Source organism: Pinus tabuliformis, chromosome Q (genome assembly GCF_031772625.1).
Source record: "Pinus tabuliformis cultivar Carrire ecotype Pingquan chromosome Q, CPIR1, whole genome shotgun sequence".
Lineage (NCBI taxonomy): Eukaryota > Viridiplantae > Streptophyta > Pinopsida > Pinales > Pinaceae > Pinus > Pinus tabuliformis.
This window is the reverse complement of record NC_142296.1, coordinates 788,097,107-788,115,897: the sequence shown is the minus strand read 5'-3', so window position 1 is coordinate 788,115,897 and position 18,791 is coordinate 788,097,107.

Genomic DNA, 18,791 nt, shown 5'->3' with positions numbered 1-18,791 from the left:
CTCATGATCTACATGTGTTCTTGAAGAAGCCAAGTACACATGCCCACCTTCATTTGAGGTGGTTTTCGCCTCTGTAGAAGGAGCATCATCAGATCCCTTTCCTTTTTCAGGAGCTTTAGATTTACAGTCCCTTTTGTAGTACCCTTCCTTTCCGTATTTCCAGAACGCCACCTTTACAGGTTTTCCTGGAGATTTAGATCTCCCTCTAGATTTAGATCTCCCACTCAATGAATTATTTTTGTTTCTTTTCTGGGACTATCCTTGTACAGAGAAGGCATCACCATTCTAGCTCTCCATATTTTTCCATCTCATCTCCTCCATCAGTAAGGATGAGACTATTTGATCAAACTACAAGGCAGTTGCATTGCTACCTATTGAAATAACTAGACTATCCCACGAATCTGGTAGAGAACACAACAAACTAATGCACTTATCTTCATCTGAAATTTTAATATCAATTGATGCTAACTGTCTTACCACAATATTAAATGCGTTCAGATGCTCTGTCACCGAGTCTCCATCTTTTATCCTTAGGTTATACAACTTTTTCCGCAGGAACAGTTTATTCACTAGAGACTTAGATTGGTACAAAGTCCCTAACTTGTCCCACAAAGCCTTTTCCATAGCTTCCCCTGATACATTCAGCAATAATAAACCTGAGACACAAAATCATATTGTGCTCTTTTCCTTCTGATCCAACTTCTTCCATTCTTCATCAGACACTCCCGTTAGTTTAGTACCCAAATCTACTGTGATCCACTGATCATTATCCACCAACAGATCCTCCATCTTGAGTTTCCACAACTCAAAACTCTAACCATTAAATTTCTTGATCTCTATATTTCCACTGCTCGCCATCTTCTTTCACCACCAGAATCGATCACAGATCTCCCACTGAATAGGGCTACCACAAGCCCAAGCGAAACCCCTCAGCAACAAAGGCGTCCCTTTGAAGCCAAAACTGCTCTGATACCAAATATAGTTTTAACCCCGTACAGAAATTACCTACATACGAATTCTAAAACACATAAAATAAACAATGCGAGAGCATAACACATAAAACACATATACACAGAGATTTTCCCGTGGATCCCAAAACTGGGACTACCAGCTTGATTTCTCATTATGTTCCTTTCAATGTTATAATACATATTTATACATGCCAAAGCATCCAATACCATGGACTGAAAACCATCGCGTCCAATACCATGGACTGAAAATCATCGTGTCCAAAAACATGTGCGAAAATCATGCACAAAACCATAGGTGGGTCCGACCAACCTAACATAGGGTTCAAAACCAAAATTTTCCAGGGCGCTGCCCCAGACCCCATAAAGTGGGGTTACGGGTATGCCTCAAACCCCCTATGACCCCCCCCACTACATAATCGGCGCAACGAAGGGGGTCTCCACCCCCCCTCTAACCCCCCGGTTAACTACATGGGCTAGTCGTGGAAGGAATATAACACAACCCAACAACATCTTAGTGCACCAACATTTTGGCGCCGTTGCTGGGGAGAGTGTTTCAAAGTGATTTCCTTTTATCTTGCTGTAAGAGAATTGGGTTTTAAAAATGAGAGTTAAGAACCTACGTGACCAAAAAGTAAAGTGCTTGTTCATTAGCTCGCTTTTCAGCAAAATCATAGAGGTTAAATAAGCATAGTTTTTTTATGAATGACTAGGAATAATTAGATAGAAAAAGATTAGAACCCCCCGCCTATATCCACAAAACCTAGGGGATCAGTCAGCCTTGGGAGAAAAAATTTTATAGACAAAATCATAAGAAAAGCGGAGTCTCAAGCATCAGTAGGATTCTAGACTGTCTCTGGACAAAGCCCTGCTGTAATCGAGTTTGGTGTCCTCTGCAGAGGATATGACTATACCACTGACCCTCAAAAACTAAAACTGTTCCCTTCTACTCTAAAAGGAGGAGATTTTAGGTGGTTCATGGGTATAGGCGGATGTACTATTAACTCTTGGGATGACATGAAAACTTTTTTCCTCAAAAGATACCAGGACTTTTTCAAGACTAGGGAATTAAAAGATGAAATCTTTATGATGGCTGCAAAGGATAATGAAACTATAGAAGAATATGTTGAACATTTTCACTATAATTTGTTGAGATCCCCTCACACCACTTTACCAAAAGAAGTCATGAGAGATGTCTTAATTAAGGGAATGAAAGAAGAGTGGATAGAAACTCTAAATTTCATGGGGAAAGGACATATTTCTCAAGAAGATTATGACGAAATTGTTAGCTTGTGTATTAGGTGTTCGGGAGGGAGCACACGCATAGGGTTAGGAAGCCGAGATCCTATAACCAGAGGAAGCAAACCACACAGTGGGGGCGTAACAAGAATGGAAATCAGTAACCTCCTGGAAGACTTCAAGGTGGACATCCTGGGCACCCTCACAATGCATCTAGACGTCCTGTAGGCTAAACAAAAACAAGCCTTAGCAAAACAGAATTTGCCCGTTTTCTGCCACGCTACCAGAACCCTCACAATGTAGCTAGACATCCTATAGGCTAAACAAAAGCAAGCCTTAGCAGAAAAAAATTTGGCCATTTTCTGCCCACGCTGCTAGAAGAAGCACATCCAGTAGGAGTGTCCATTAGACATGGTCCAGACATGTGTCATCTGCACCAAGGATCACACCAGTGAATAATGTCCATCACTTCTAGGGCTGAAAGTAGTTTTCAAAGAAGCAAAAGAAGAGACAAAGCCAATATAATTAATGAACCAATGTCAACAGTGGCAGGCCAAACCTATAGGTATGTCACAAGACACATCCCAGTTCTTTCCTTCTTCACCATTTAATTAGCAACAGAACCCCGGGGAAGCATGGAAAGGTCAGTCACCCTTCTTGAATTGGCAATCCCAACCATTCCCTATGACACCTTGGACAAGTCAGTCCTTTCTGGGTAGTGGCTGGCCAAATTCTCCCTTTACTCCTATTTGGCAAGGTAATCCATATCCATCCCAATGACCTGCCTCTACTTCTCAAAATCCAAACTGGTCTCTGAATTGGCAGCGACCTTTGGGGATATCCAATACACCTATGGGGATTGTTCCTCAACCTTAACCTACATTATCAGCCCCATATCCATTATAGCAAAATCCTCAGCCCCTTCTGCATCCTCAATTGCCAGCTTAACTGAATCTGAATCCCAATAACAGATTGGTTCAACTGGTGCAAATTGTCGAAATATTAGACTATGAGATCAAGCAAAAAGAATATAATTAACTTAGATTGAGGTCATGACATATCATCACCCCTAAGGAAAACATAGACCAACTATCAATTGAGTTGGAAACCCCACATATACATATACCATCAATTGTAATTAACACAAAAATAAAACATGGAGAAGATACAGATCAACATAAAGATCCTGAGAAACTCAAAGTCACTTATCCCTCATTCCCTGAAATGTTAACAATACCTAAACCAATTGTTTATCCAAATTTTGATCTTGTAGGGGAACTAACAAATATTTGCATTAAAATTCCTCTCCTCCAAGCCATCCAAGATATTATTATTTATGCTAAAACGATTAAAGAGCTATGTGTAAATAAGTCTGTGAGCAAAGAAAAAACTTCACCCACCATTCATGTTGTAGGAACCTTATCTGATTTACTCTTGGGAGGGGAAACTCTGGTAAAGTATGAAGATCTTGGGAATCCCATAGTTACAGTTCAAATATATGGCCAATCCTTTCCAAACACGCTAGTTGAACTAGGTGCAGCCATTAACATCTTAACAGAAGAAAGTTGTCAGACACTCGGTATTACAGATCTGGAACCAACCACCACCTTGCTATAACTTGTTGAATGTTCAGTGGTAAGGCCAGAGGGAACTTTACAGGATATTACGGTTTCTTTTGATTCATGGGAGTATCTAGTAGATTTTCTCATTATAGACCCGAAGAGTTGATTGGATGGGCACCCTCTAATTTTGGGCCGACCTTGGCCGATAATAGTTGATGCTTACACAGACTGCTGAGAGGGTAGCATGATCATTGCTAAAGGGGATGCTATAAAAAATCTTGTTTTATATCCTCCTTCCGAACCAAGTCTATCCATTGTAAAAATATGTAAACAACCACCTGCATACCTGGAAGAAATCATTCGTTCACCACTTACAGTAGCATAGGCACTTGAATTGAAGGATCAGACTGAAGATGATGTTATCAACAACTTTATCAATCAGCCAGCCAACATGAACAATGTAAAATGACAAATGTTAAAGGAAATTATTGATAATGAAGCCTTGGAAGACCCATTGAAAGACACTAATGATCAACGTATCCAAACAATTGCCTTTCATAAGAGCAAGTCTGTTTAAATTGAACCATGCAAGGTTTTAAACATTAATAATAGCCTTGACAGTGACCAACAACAAAAACTTGTTTAGGTCCTGCAAAAATACAAAGGGGATTTTTCCTAGGGCTATCCTGACATGAAGGGCATAGACCCACAACTATGTACGCATCATATCTACACCAGAAAAGATGCTTGTCCTATCCGGAAGCCTCAGCGGAGATTGAATCCGCATCTCAAGGACATTGTAAAAGAAGAGCTACAGAAGTTGTTGGACATGAATTTCATTTATCCCATTTCAGATAGCAAATGGGTCTCTCCATTAGTAGTTGTCCCCAAGAAAAATGGGAAGTGGTGTATCTGTGTGGATTATTGGGAATTGAACAAGGAAACACAGAAAGATCACTTCCCTCTTCCATTTATTGATCAAGTCCATCATACTCTGGCAGGGAAGCAGTTCTTTTCCTTTCTAGAGGGCTTCAGCGGCTACAATCAGATTCAAATCGCCCCTGAATACCAAGAAAAAAAAATCTTCACCTGTTCGTGGGGTACATTCGCTTACAAAGTATTACCATTTGGTTTATGCAATGCCCCAACTACGTTTCTAAGAGATATACTCAACATTTTTGCTGACCTGATAAATGAAAGTCTTGAAGTTTACATGAATGACTTTATCTTGTATGGGGATGACTTTGATCAAGATCTACAAACATTAGAGAAAGTTTTGGAATGATGCATCACTACGAGGATATTTTTAAGAAATTCCAAGTGTCACATGATGATGACAGAAGGTGTAATCCAGGGACATTGCATTTCTACAACATGGAAACAGGTAGATCCAACAAAGATATAGGTAATTCTTTTACTACCTACAACCTGTAATCAGATGGAGGTACAAAGCTTCCTTGGGTATGTAGGCTATTATTGCAGGCTTATCAAAATTTTCAGAAATTGCTACGCCTTTATATGCTTTAACTAGAAATTTTGACTTTAAATGGTCTGACAAATGTGACACATCTTCTACAGATTTAAGAAACTAGTTTCGACAACACCAGTATTACGTGGACCTAACTAGGAGCTTCCCTTTCACATCTCCATGGACGCATCAGATGCAACAATAGGTGTTGTCCTCAGCCAAGAGGAGGACATAAAACCTTATGCTATATATTATATCAACAAAAATCTTACTGTTGCTAAACTTAATTATACAGTAATAGAAAAGGAATTCTTAGCTATCATATATGCCATAAACAAATTTAGACGTTATATAACTGGCTACCAATTTTTTCTGTATACCGATCATTCTGCCATCAAGTACTTAGCCAACAAACCTATTACAAATGGTTGAGTGACTCGATGGTTGTTTCTTTTGCAGGAGTTTGATATCACCATCAAAGATCGTCCGGGGAAGGAAAACCCATTCGTTGATTTTCTATCTCGAGTTCCAAAGATAAATGATCCATTGGCAGTAGACAACCAATTTCCAGATGAACATTTGTTTATCGTAGCAGTCACAATGCCATGGTATGTAGATGTAGTAAAATATCTAGTAGTAGGAAAGATGCCTAAGCACTTGACAGCGAGTGAAAGGAAATAGATTGTCCAGTGTAGTGCCTAGTTTTCTTGGATTGGAAGATTGAGGTCACGACATATCATCACCCCTAAGGAAAATAGAGACCAACTATCAATTGAGTTGGAAACCCCACCTATACATATACCATCAACTGTAATTGACACAAAAATAAAACAAGGAGAAGATACAGATCAACATAAAGATCCTGAGAAACTCATAGTCACTTCTCCCTCGTTCCCCGAAAGGTTAACAATACCTAAACCAATTGTTTATCCAGATTTTGATCTTGTAGGGGAACTAAAAAATATTTGTATTAAAATTACTCTCCTCCAAGCCATCCAAGATATTATTATTTATGCTAAAATGATTAAAGAGCTATGTGTAAAGAAGTCTGTGAGCAAAGCAAAAACTTCACCCACCATTCATGTTGTAGGAACCTTATCTGATTTACTCTTGGGAGGGGAAACTCTGGTAAAGTATGAAGATCCTGGGAATCCCATAGTTACAGTTCAAATATATGGCCAATCCTTTCCAAACACGCTAGTTGAACTGGGTGCAACCATTAACATCTTAACAGAAGAAAGCTGTCAGACACTCAGTATTACAGCTCTGGAACCAACCACCACTCTGCTAGAACTTGCTGATTATTTGGTGGTAAAGCCAGAGGGAACTTTACAGGATATTACAGTTTCTTTTGATTCATGGGAGTACCTAGTAGATTTTCTCATTATAGACCCGAAGAGTCGATTGGATGGGCACCCTCTGATTTTGGGCCGACCTTGGATGGTAATAGTCGATTCTTACATAGGCTGCTGAGAGGGTAACATGATCATTGCTAAAGTGGATGCTGTAAAAAATCTTGTTCTATATCCTCCTTCCAAATCAAGTCTACCCATTGTAAAAATATGTAAACAACCACCTGCATACCTGGAAGAAATTATTCGTTCACCACTTACTATAGCAGAGGCACTTGAATTGAAGGATTAGATTGAAGATGATGTTATTAACAACTTTATCAATCAGCTAGCCAATATGAACTATGTAAAATGACCAATGTTAAAGGAAATGATTGATAATGAAGCCTTGGAAGACCCGTTGAAAGACACTAATGATCAATGTATCCAGAAAAATGCCTTTCATAAGAGCAAGCCTGTTTAAATTGAACCACACAAGGTTTTAAACATTAATAATAGCCTCAACAGTGACCAACAACAAAAAATCATTTAGGTCCTGCAAAAATATAAAGGGGATTTTTCCTAGGACTATCCTGACATGAATGGCATAGACCCACAACTATGTACGCATCATATCTACACCGAAAAAGATGCTTGTCCTATCCGGCAGCCTCAACAGAGATTGAATTCACATCTCAAGGACATTATAAAAGAAGAGCTACAGAAGCTGCTAGACGTGAATTTCATTTATCCCATTTAAGACAGCAAATGGGTCTCTCCATTGGTAGTTGTCCCCAAGAAAAATGGGAAGTGGTTTAACTATGTGGATTATTGGGAATTGAACAAGGAAACATAGAAAGATCACTTTCCTCTTCCATTTATTGATCAAGTCCTTGATACTCTAGTAGGGAAGCAATTCTTTGCCTTTCTATAGGGATTCAGCGGCTACAACCAGATTCAAATCACCCCTGAATACCAAGACAAAAAAACCTTCATCTATTCGTGGGGTACATTTGCTTACAAAGTATTACCATTTGGTTTATGCAATGCCCCAACTACGTTTCTAAGAGATATACTCAACATTTTTGCTGACCTGATAAATGAAAGTCTTGAAGTTTACATGGATGATTTTACCTTGTATGGGGATGACTTTGATCAAGATCTAAAAACATTAGAGAAGGTTTTCGAATGATGCATTACTACGAGGATATGTTTAAGAAATCCCAAGTGTCACATGATGATGATATAAGGTGTAATCCTGGGACTTTGCATTTCTGCAACAGGGATACAGGTAGATCCAACAAAGATATAGGTAATTCTTTTACTACCTACAACTTGTACTTAGATGGAGGTACATAGCTTCCTTTGGTATACAGGCTATTATCCCAGGTTTATCAAAATTTTCACAAATTGATACGCCTTTATATGCTTTAACTAGAAATGTTGACTTTAAATGGTCTGAAAAATGTGACACATCTTTTACAGATTTAAAGAAACTAGTTTCAACAACACTAGTATTATGTGGACCTAACTAGGAGCTTCCCTTTCACATCTCCACAGATGCATCAGATGCAACAATAGGTGTTGTCCTCGGCCAAGAGGAGGATAGAAAACCTTATGCTATATATTATATCAGCAAAAATCTTACTGTTGCTAAACTTAATTATACAGTAATAGAAAAGGAATTCTTAGCTGTCATTTATGCCATAAACAAATTTAGACATTATATAACTGGCTACCAAGTTTTTCTGTATACTGATCATTCTACCATTAGGTACTTAGCCAAAAAACCTATTACAAATGGTTGAGTGACTCAGTGGTTGTTTCTTTTGCAGGAGTTTGATATCACCATCAAATATCGTATGGGGAAGGAAAACCCATTCGCTGATTTTCTGTCTCGAGTTCCAAAGGGAAATGATCCATTGGCAGTAAACAACCAATTTCCAGATGAACATTTGTTTGTCGTAGCAGTCACAACACCATGGTATGCAGATGTAGTAAACTATCTAGTAGTAGGAAAGATGCCCAAGAACTTAACAGTGAGGGAAAGGAAATAGATTGTCTAGCATAACGCCCAGTTTTCTTGGATTGGAAGATACCTTTTTCACACAGGGTCTGATGTGTGTCTATGTAGATGCATTCATGAGGATGAGATTTATGATATCCTGAAGGCTTGCCATGGTGAGCCCTCCAGAGGAAACTTCCCGGATCGTATGACAGGGCATAAGGTACTACAAATAGGCTATTATTGGCCATTATTCTTAAAAATGCTAAGAAATATTCCTAGGATTGTGATAGCTTCCAAAGGATGGGCCGACCTAGTCAATATGATGAAATGCCTCTGCAGCCTCAACTGGGAATAGAACCCTTTGAATGATGGACATTTGATTTTTTTGGCCCATTTCATCTGCCATCAAACCAAAAGGCCTATATACTGGTTGCCACAGACTATGTAATGAAGTGGGTAGAAACAATAGATTTTCCAAGAGCTACAGAACAAGCTGTAATTAATTTCTTTTTTGGGCTATTTCTGCAGTATGGTTTACCTCGGGAAGTGATAATGGATGGAGGAGGGCAATTTTTAGGACACAATATTACAACCAGTCTAAGGAACCACCAAATTACATATAGAGTCAGTTCCCCATATCACCCGTAGGTGAACGGGTAGGTTGAAAGCACCAATAAGGTCATCGAAGCAATTCTGACCAAGACAGTCTCAACACATCGACAAGACTGGGTTGCTAGACTACCAGAGGCCTTGTGGGCCTATCACACAACTTGGAGAAATACTATTGGATATTCTTCGCACCAACTTGTATTTGGAAAATAACCTATCTTTCCTATTGAATTTGAAATAAAGACTCTAAGAACATCTCGGGAAGTGGGATTGGATCTAATAAAAGCCCAAACCAAGCGACTTCAACAAATAAATGAAATGGATGAGGCTCGAATAATTTCTCTATAATGCACCACAATTATTCAGAAACAAACAGTGAAGTGGCATGACAGTCTTATTAGAAAGAAGACATTTCAAAAAGTTGGGCACTTCTCTATGACTCTAGATTCCAAGACTTTCCGGTCAAGTTACAGACAGGGTGGCTTGGCCCTTATGAAATTAAAGAAGTACATAACAATGGTACTCTCACTTTGACTACCATTGACGGGTCTGTCCATTCTTTCAAGGTGAACGTGCATCGAGTATGTCTTTATCACAAAACACTCACCAAGGAGTCTTTTTGTCAATAGGTACGTGATGACCCCACCATGCAAAATTGTAGCTGCAGGGAGTAATGACTCGACAGCTTTGCTCTCGTGAAATTGCATCTTTCTTTAGCTGTAAATAATGTATATGTTCCTTTACGGTTGATTGCAATATAGTTAGGCATAACCATGTAAATATGAGGATTTCTCTTGTCTTTGAGTGTTTAGTAAGTGTTGTTCAATCGATTGAATGATCGTTGTTCAATCAATTGAACAACACTTATTTTTGTGTGTTCTTGTTCAATCGATTGAACGATTCCTATTCAATCAATTGAACAACACTTATTTGTGTGTGTTTCTCTTCAATAAATTGAATGATTATTGTTCAATCAATCGAACAACACTTATTTGTGTGTGTTGTTGTTCAATTGATTGAACAATTGTTGTTCAATCAGTTGAACAACACTTATTTTTGTTGTTGTTGTTCAATTGATTGAACGATTGTTGTTAAATCAATTGAACAACACTTATTTGTGTGTGTTGTTGTTTAATCGATTGAATGACTGTTATTCAATCGATTGAAAAACACTTATTTTTGTGTGTTTTGCTGTTCAATTGATTGAACGATTATTGTTCAATCAATTGAGCAACACTTTTTGTGTGTTTTTGTTCAATCAATTGAATGATTTCTCTTAAATCAATTGAACAACACTTATTTTTGTGTGTGTTTTGCTGTTCAATCAACTGAATGACGCTTTTTGTGTCCTATTGTTCAATTGCTTGAATGATTGTTGTTCAATCAATTGAACATTACTTTTTGTGCTTTGTTATTTAATCGTTTGAACGGTTGTTATTTAATCAATTGAACAACACTTACTTTTGTGTATTTTTCCATTCAATCAATTGAACGATTACTATTCAATCAATTGAACATCACTTTTTGTGTCTTTGTGTGTTTTGCTGTTCAATTGAATCAATTGAACAACACTTATTTTTGTGTGTGTTTCGCTGTTCAATCAACTGAACGACACTTTTTGTGTCCTATTGTTCAATTGTTTGAACGATTGTTGTTCAATCAATTGAACATCACTTTTTGTGCTTTGTTATTTAATCGTTTGAACGGTTGTTATTTAATCAATTGAACAACACTTACTTTTGTGTATTTTTCCATTCAATCAATTGAACGATTACTGTTCAATCAATTGAACATCATTTTTTGCGTCTTTGTGTGTTTTGTTGTTCAATCAATTGAACAACACTTTTTGTGTTTTGTTGTTCAATTGATTGAATGATTGTTGTTCAATTAATTGAACAACACTTTTTGTGTTTTGTTGTTCAATCGATTGAACAATTGTTGTTCAATCAATTGAACAACACTTTTTTTTATTTTGTTGTTCAATTGATTGAACGATTATTGTTCAATTAATTGAACAACACTTTTTGTGTTTTGTTGTTCAATCAATTGAACAACACTTTTTGTGCTTTGTTGTTCAATCGATTGAACGATTGCTATTTAAACAATTGAACAACACTTTTTTTTGTTTTGCTGTTCAATAAATTAGACAACACATTTTCGTGTGTTTTGTTGTTCAAACGATTGAACGATTGTTGTTAAATCATTTGAACAACAATTATTTGTTTGCATATATTTTGTTGTTCAATCGATTGAACGATTGCTATTCAATCAATTGAACAACACTTATTTGTTTGTGTGTATTTTGTTCTTCAATCGTTTGAACGATTACTATTCAATTAATTGAATAACACTTTTTGTGTGTTTTGTTGTCCGATTGATTGAACACTTGTTGTTCAACCAATTGAACAACACTTTTCGCATGTTTTGTTGTTCAATCATTTGAATGATTGTTGTTCAATAATTGAAAAAAACTAATTTTTTTTTGAGAGTATCCTGTTCAATCCATTGAAGAACCAATATTTTCCTTTTTTTGTGTTTGTTGTTCAATCGGTAGAATGAATAGTTGTGATTTATTTTTGTTGTTTTATCATTGGTCCTTCTTTTTGTCATTTTCTTTCTCTTTTATGTTTTGAATAAAAACCATCTGGTTGGATATGTACCGAAGATAAAGAAAAATAGTAATGTTAATACCATTATGACCTATGAAACCTTTTGATGGTCATCTTTATTCAAAAGTTGACATGGTGCATCTCTCTAATGACTGGTTGAATATCTTACCTTTGGACACATCATAAAATGATTTATTATTCTAATACCATGCTTGTTTATCTTTTACACTTTCAAATGGGTAAATCCCTTTGGTGTGATGATATGGGGTAAAATCATAACTTTTTGGAATTTTTTTACTTCTTATCCCTTCCCTGACTCTTAAGGAGTAAATAAGCCTCCCTCTTTTTACAATAAAAGCATCAAAATATGAAAATATGAAAATATAAAAATATAAAAATATGAAAATACAACAAATATTGTTTTGAAGAGGATAGGGGGTCTCATCACGAGCCAACCTACCATGATCATAAGGATGTAAAGGGTGAAATTCTATTATGGCCACCACACCAAGGTAATGACCTTCTTGATAATTAAGACTATCAGAAGGACATGGGGGTCTCATCATGAGCCAACCTGATCACTTTGTTATATCCTAGTGAATGGCACGATGATTATCTGGTTACCATGCCAGCACAGTGGTCTCTTAATAGCAAATGAAAAGGGAGAATCATTTAAATACTAAAAAGAATACTCTCGCTCATTTGTGGGGTTAAAAAGCAACCATGTCAAGGCTGTAAATGCCTGCTGGTAGCAGTGGCTTTGCTTGTGGTATTGAAGTACTATGTGGCACTACCAAATTCTCTCTATTTTATTACCACCTATGGATTAGTTTCTAAAGGAGAATTTCCATTTGAAAAACATTCCTAAAAGCCAACATGCATGGTAAATTATATCTTATATGCATTATATCATATTTTTCCAATCACTTTATTACCAGTCATTAATATTTATTGTCGGTCGTGCATTTGCCACTTTTCCACCTAAGGTAAAAGGCTATTGACATAATGGTATAACTATTTGTTTAATTTTACGGGCATTTCAATTTTTTTTATGTGTACTGCTTTGATTGTCATTGTCATATATATTATGCCACTTTTATTAATTGGTTGCCTGCATTTATGATTTACCGATGCTTTCTCCTTTATTTCCCATGCTTGGCAGGCGTGGATGCCCTTTTTTGATTGGAGGGGGGATGGTCTGCGTATGAACAACATGTGTGATAATTTATGGATATTTGTGTGATGATTATTAAACTAATTTCTGGTTAAAGGATTGCATGATGATTGCATGTGTGTAATAATTATCAAACCCTTTCTAGTTGGAGGAAAGAAGGCAGCCATTATGGATAGCATGCGAATTGATTATGATCATGCGCCAAAATTTCTGACAAGAAAAATGACCTAATTGTATGTGATATTAAGTCTCAAAACAATGTCATTTTCTTGTCAATAGCCTTAACGTTCTCTGCTACTGTTCCAAACTCTGAAAGTGTGAGAGAAGTGAATGTAAGTGAATCAACCACATAAAAACAATGACCATGGGAAGAAAAGCCATTTGAAATGAATCCAAAGTGCTAAGGGTATCAGACCAAGCTCGTGCGATTCTTGAGTGCGTCGACTGGCTACAATATTTGACCAAATTACAGGGATTTCATGAGAAGAAGACATTTGAATTTCTACAGAATTTACAGAATGGTCACACCATGGTGAGAGTCAGGAACATAATGGTCTTTGAAGCTGTCATAGTTGAAGTCACCGGGCTTCCAGTAGAAGGAACAAGATGGACAGACAAACAAGTTCTTATGCAGGAAGTAGTCACAATATTTCAAGACCCAGACGAGCAATTGGTGTGAAAAGGAAAATGGGTTCACCCTACATCTTTGAGATAGCCATGGTAGGAATTGGCAGCCATTGTGCAAAGGTACATCATGTGCGATGGATGACAGGATGTGGTAAAACCTCGCCAACTTAAACTGTTAGCTATTTTGAAACAAAAAATTACAGTTAACTTGTCATTTTATTTAAATTCTGTATTGCATGATGTTTCTCATCGGGTCAGAAAGGCAAAGGACCCACATACAGTCATCAACCATCATGGGCTGATCAAATTAATCATCATTCATGGACTGGCCCAGCAATAACTAACCTGGGATAACCTTGTGAATCCTACTTTGGCCCCACCTATAGAAAACCCAACAATTGAACAACAAGGGCCAAGAGTGACAGGTCTGAAAAGGACATAGAAAAGGAATAATCCCTCTTTAGCCTCGAGCCTAGAAAAATGAAGATGCTCTGCGAGGATAAAGTTGCAGTGACATACCCCAGTTCAAATAGACAAGGCAGGGCCATCTCACATACCCCCTCCAAGTCCACAATATGTCTCTCTGCAAGACTATGAGGAAGAGGTTGCCTGAGTATTGGAGAATATGGGGATATTTGGTGAAGGAAGGGAGCAATCTGGGAATTCTAAAGGGAAGAATTATGCCCCCAACTAGTCTTCCCATGCTGGTAGTCTTGGTCATGATGAAACCCTACTGTTTATTGATAATGTGGAAGAACAAAGGGAACCAGTTCCTTCTATGGAGGAGCTCCTTGAAGCAAAAGTGCATGCAGATGAAACCATTAGGGAAGGAAATAAAGCAGAAGCTACTGTTCCACTAGAACCCTCAACTAAGGAAAACCCTACAGAAGAAACCCTGGAAGGTGAAAATCAACCATGGAGAACCATTTTTATGAAGTCCCCACATGACGAGGCCCATCTTGAAGAAGACCCTAAAAACGATAATTTCTTAGGAGAAACTATTCCATTGGGGTCTCCTGAGAGGGAAGCTCATGAAGATATAGACTTGGAAGGTGAAAATCCATTAGGAGACACGGTCCCATTAGAACCCCATCTTGATGTTGACACAATTCCACCTAAACATGAACCTGAAGTAAATACAGCTGTACCACCGCTGGTTAGAAGCCTCACGACAAAGAAAACATACAAGGATAAAATTAGGAAGATGCTTACAAAATATAGGAGGCAAAAGAAAACAATTAAGAAACTAAGATAATGGTTGAAGGAAGCAGTCGTGGTTAGGAAAGTGAAAGAAAAATTGGAGACCATAGGGACCCAAACTGAAGATTGTTGTGGGGAAGATGTTGAAATTGAGACTGAGACCCTGTTGGTTTATTTAAAAGAAACCCAAATAGATTCATGTCTTTTAGAAGATAGAGAAATGTAGATAGAAGATCCTTGTGTTTGCCCACAGGAAACCCAAACAGACTTCCCTACTATTGATGCTGCCGTTCAAACTGATACTGAAGAAAACATCCAAGATGATTGTTGCATGATTCAAGAAGGGGCCGAGGCTTCTTTTCAGAATAACCCAATGGAAACAAAGGATGATGAGGTCCAGAAAAAGGACACACCTGCCTACATTCCCTTGGTAAGGGAAGCGGTCATTAGGAAATTGTAGAATGAACTAGTCAAGACTAAGTGGGAATTGACTCGGCATAAAGGGGAAGCAGTGCCCCTGTGAGTACACCAAGAGTTACGAAATAAATTTGAGGCACTCATGGTCATAGAGGATGAGACTTTTGCTAATTAAAAGGATGAACAGAAGAAAGTCGAAAACGCATAGGTCAAGTTGTAGAAAGCTAAAGAGAAATTGAAGACTATTTTCTCTCTTTATTCAGATGCCTTGTCATGTCGAGCTCCTGCCACCAACTATGCATTGTTATTACTAGAAAGATATCTCTTATTGAAGGTCAAAGCTATTAAAGCTAGAAAGTTAGTGGAAATTAAGACCACTCTATACTTTGTCGAGTGTTTCAAGGAACATAATGAACAGGTACAACGCTTCCTGTGTGAATTGTACATGCATAATTTCATTTTAGAGGATGACTTAGACAACAATCCTAGCCCCTTCATAGGAGATATCCAATTCCAAGATTTTATTTCCTTTGCCACTAACCAAATAAAATCGGTTAAGGCCCATAATACTTTTAGGAAGCGAGAATATGGCATAGATTTATGGGTTAGGGGAGAACCTAAAAAATTGCTGCACCTCTCTGTCTAGCACAAACAGTTCATGAAACGAATGGGTGTTGTGGGCAAATTAGGACCACTGCACACAAACATCATATAGTCAGGGAAGGAGTACTTCCAAGAAATCAAAGAAGAAGCTTTATTTGCAGCCAGATAGAGATGGGAAGCCTCCAACAATAATATCAGGAACAGAGAGCCATTTGGATTCAGGAATTTCAAAGTTGCCTCCACTCGCTTACACAAATACAACAACATGGTCTTGAGCATGGGCCCTGAGTGGATAGGGTACCAATATAGAAGTCCAATTATCTAGTATCCTCCAGATGGGTATCGTAGTGATTATAACTTGTTAGACCAATAAGTGAACTAGGATTTTGCAGTGCTCAAAAAGAAAAACAGTTTCAGGCTATATAAGGAAGAAATATATCGTGCCTATTCCTTAACTCAACTACACCTTAACCATCTAATTTCATGAGGACATGCAATAAGGTAAGTAGGGGAGTATGTTGGGTCGAGGAAAAGGTATGCTTTCTCCTCGTAAATAACCTAATTAAGCATTTGTATTCACATGTTTATCTTTGTTTTATGGATAAAAATAGAGGAAACAACAACAAAATCTGGGTAAAATTGATTAGTAACAAATTAGATAAATCTTGGCACAGAAAACTAACTTTCACTATCTTTATATGCAGGAACGTGGATTGGACGCTTGTTGTTAAATCGATAGAACAAGTGCAGCCGGTAAAGGAAAAATGACAACGTCCTGAGAACGGAAGACAAAAGAAGACCAGGAGGACCAATGCTATTTTATGATGAAATCAGATCGAGTGTTGTGAAATCCTCAGGATCCCCTGATCCTGAGGATTCACTTCTATCTATTTACTTTTCCAAATGTTATATAAAGTTGTAAGGCGAACTGAACAACTAGTTTAGGAATTCGCAGATTGTAACTATTCTTTTTGGACATATAATACTTTCATCTCGGTGATGTTGTAACTCTGTTATTGATTTTAATGAAGAAGACTATGTTTAATTCATAATCGTATTTTGAATATCTAACAACGGGGACTTCTAGAGACTTTGGGCCCAGTCAATAGAATATCTACTGCTTCAATTGTGTTATAATCATTTCTATTTATTCTTCATTGTTTATTATTGTTAGTTTGCAAAGTTAGTATCATTCTGATTACTGTGAGGATTGATGATTCTAATTTGCATTTGTTGTTCAATCAAGATTCTAGATTTAGCTGTGTGATTATATATGTGTGATGCTCTTTATTGAATTGGTTATGTTAATTCTAGATTGTTGTTCATTCTAAGGTAACACTATCATAGATTTCAAAGCTAGAGTGATTTCTTTCCATGAGATGTTTATATGGTTATTTTCTATTCAATTGTCATAGCTTTCCTTCATGTTAAATGAGTTAGTTTCAATACCAGTTAGATTGTCAAGTGTGATTCTTTCTATTTGCATTCTGATTCAGTTGCTTGCAGAATAGATTAAGTAGCTTTGAAAGTGTGTTATGAATTCCTTTCAGAAGTGTTTGGATTGAATTTAGAGAAATATACATTAGAAATTGCAATGATTCCAACATAAATTGACCTCTGAATTCACTGCATATATAGTGCTGACACTCTTGAAATAAAAAGACTTTCCCTGGGTTGATGATTAATGTAGGTATTAAGATTACTTTTAATAAGACATCTTAGTGCACCAACAACAACCAACTAAAAAATTGCGGAGGGAAATTCGTCTGCTAGCCTCCTACTCCACGAGGCATGAGTTCACTCCATCTGACCAACCTTGGATCTTGTGGAGAAGGATCCGGTACCTCTATTCACTGATGCCAAAATAGGGGCACTCGGTCCAAAAAGAAAGTGACCAAGATTGAACCGAAGCCGAACTACTTCAGGTTCCCCACTTACCTTTGGCCAGTTTCCTCTTCATATTGGACAAAAACTCATGACACCAGTTGAATATTATTAGTGTAAGGCTATTTACCACATAATGGAATTGAGATTTTGAAATCTCATGTAAATCCTGTGACCTGGTTATATGAGCCATGGTGTGTAGAATCGTCCTCAAGGGAAGATTGTTAATAGTCATGATCTTCACCTTCCCGCTCACTGTTGTTTCTACAACTGGGCAATGTCTCCCGATTATGGCACTAGTGATCTCACCTCTGGGATGGGATCCGAAAAGTTGAACCATTTCCCCTCTTCTAGAAAATCCAATAATGAAGTAGATGTCTGCTACTTCTAGCTCTAGTTCTTGGTCTCTAATAATGAATATTTCCTGACCAATATCCCATAAAATGATCAGGTATTATAGCAGTTTGTTTTGGGCTCTGAGTCCTGTGGTTCAGAATAATGTCAGTAGCCCACAGTTCCTCAAAGAATTCACGCATTCCAGATCTCGGGTAGCTTGGTCATCTTCTGTCTCATGCCCTCTTTCCTTCCATTTGATGACCATGTTGTTGAAATATCCTGCAAAACAACCATTAAACATCAATTAAATGCTTTTCCATGGATAAAAACTTAAAAATTTCACTTTAAGAGGAATATTTTCTTCAAAATTTCCACCTCGAGGCCATTTCATCTATTTTTATTAAACCTGCGATGTCATCGCGAGGGCCTTTTGACTCAGGGGTGACCCTCACGAGTTGAATGAGAAAACCTGCTATGATTTCCCCCATTATAAAAAATGAAATCCTTACCTATAGCAAGCAAAAACTCGATGAAAAAGCATGAAAACACATTGAAATGCAAGAGAAAAGGCAGATCTCCTACCTGCAGCTGATAGTTTGTGAAATGATGCCCTGGATCTCCCACACTGCTCGCCTGAAAAATCGAAGAAAATGGGGTAAAAATGCACTCTTAATTTTACTCCAAGTGAAACGATAAAATGATTTTACTTTTAGTCTATTTAAATAAGTTTTAAACTCATTTTTACCATTATTTTAT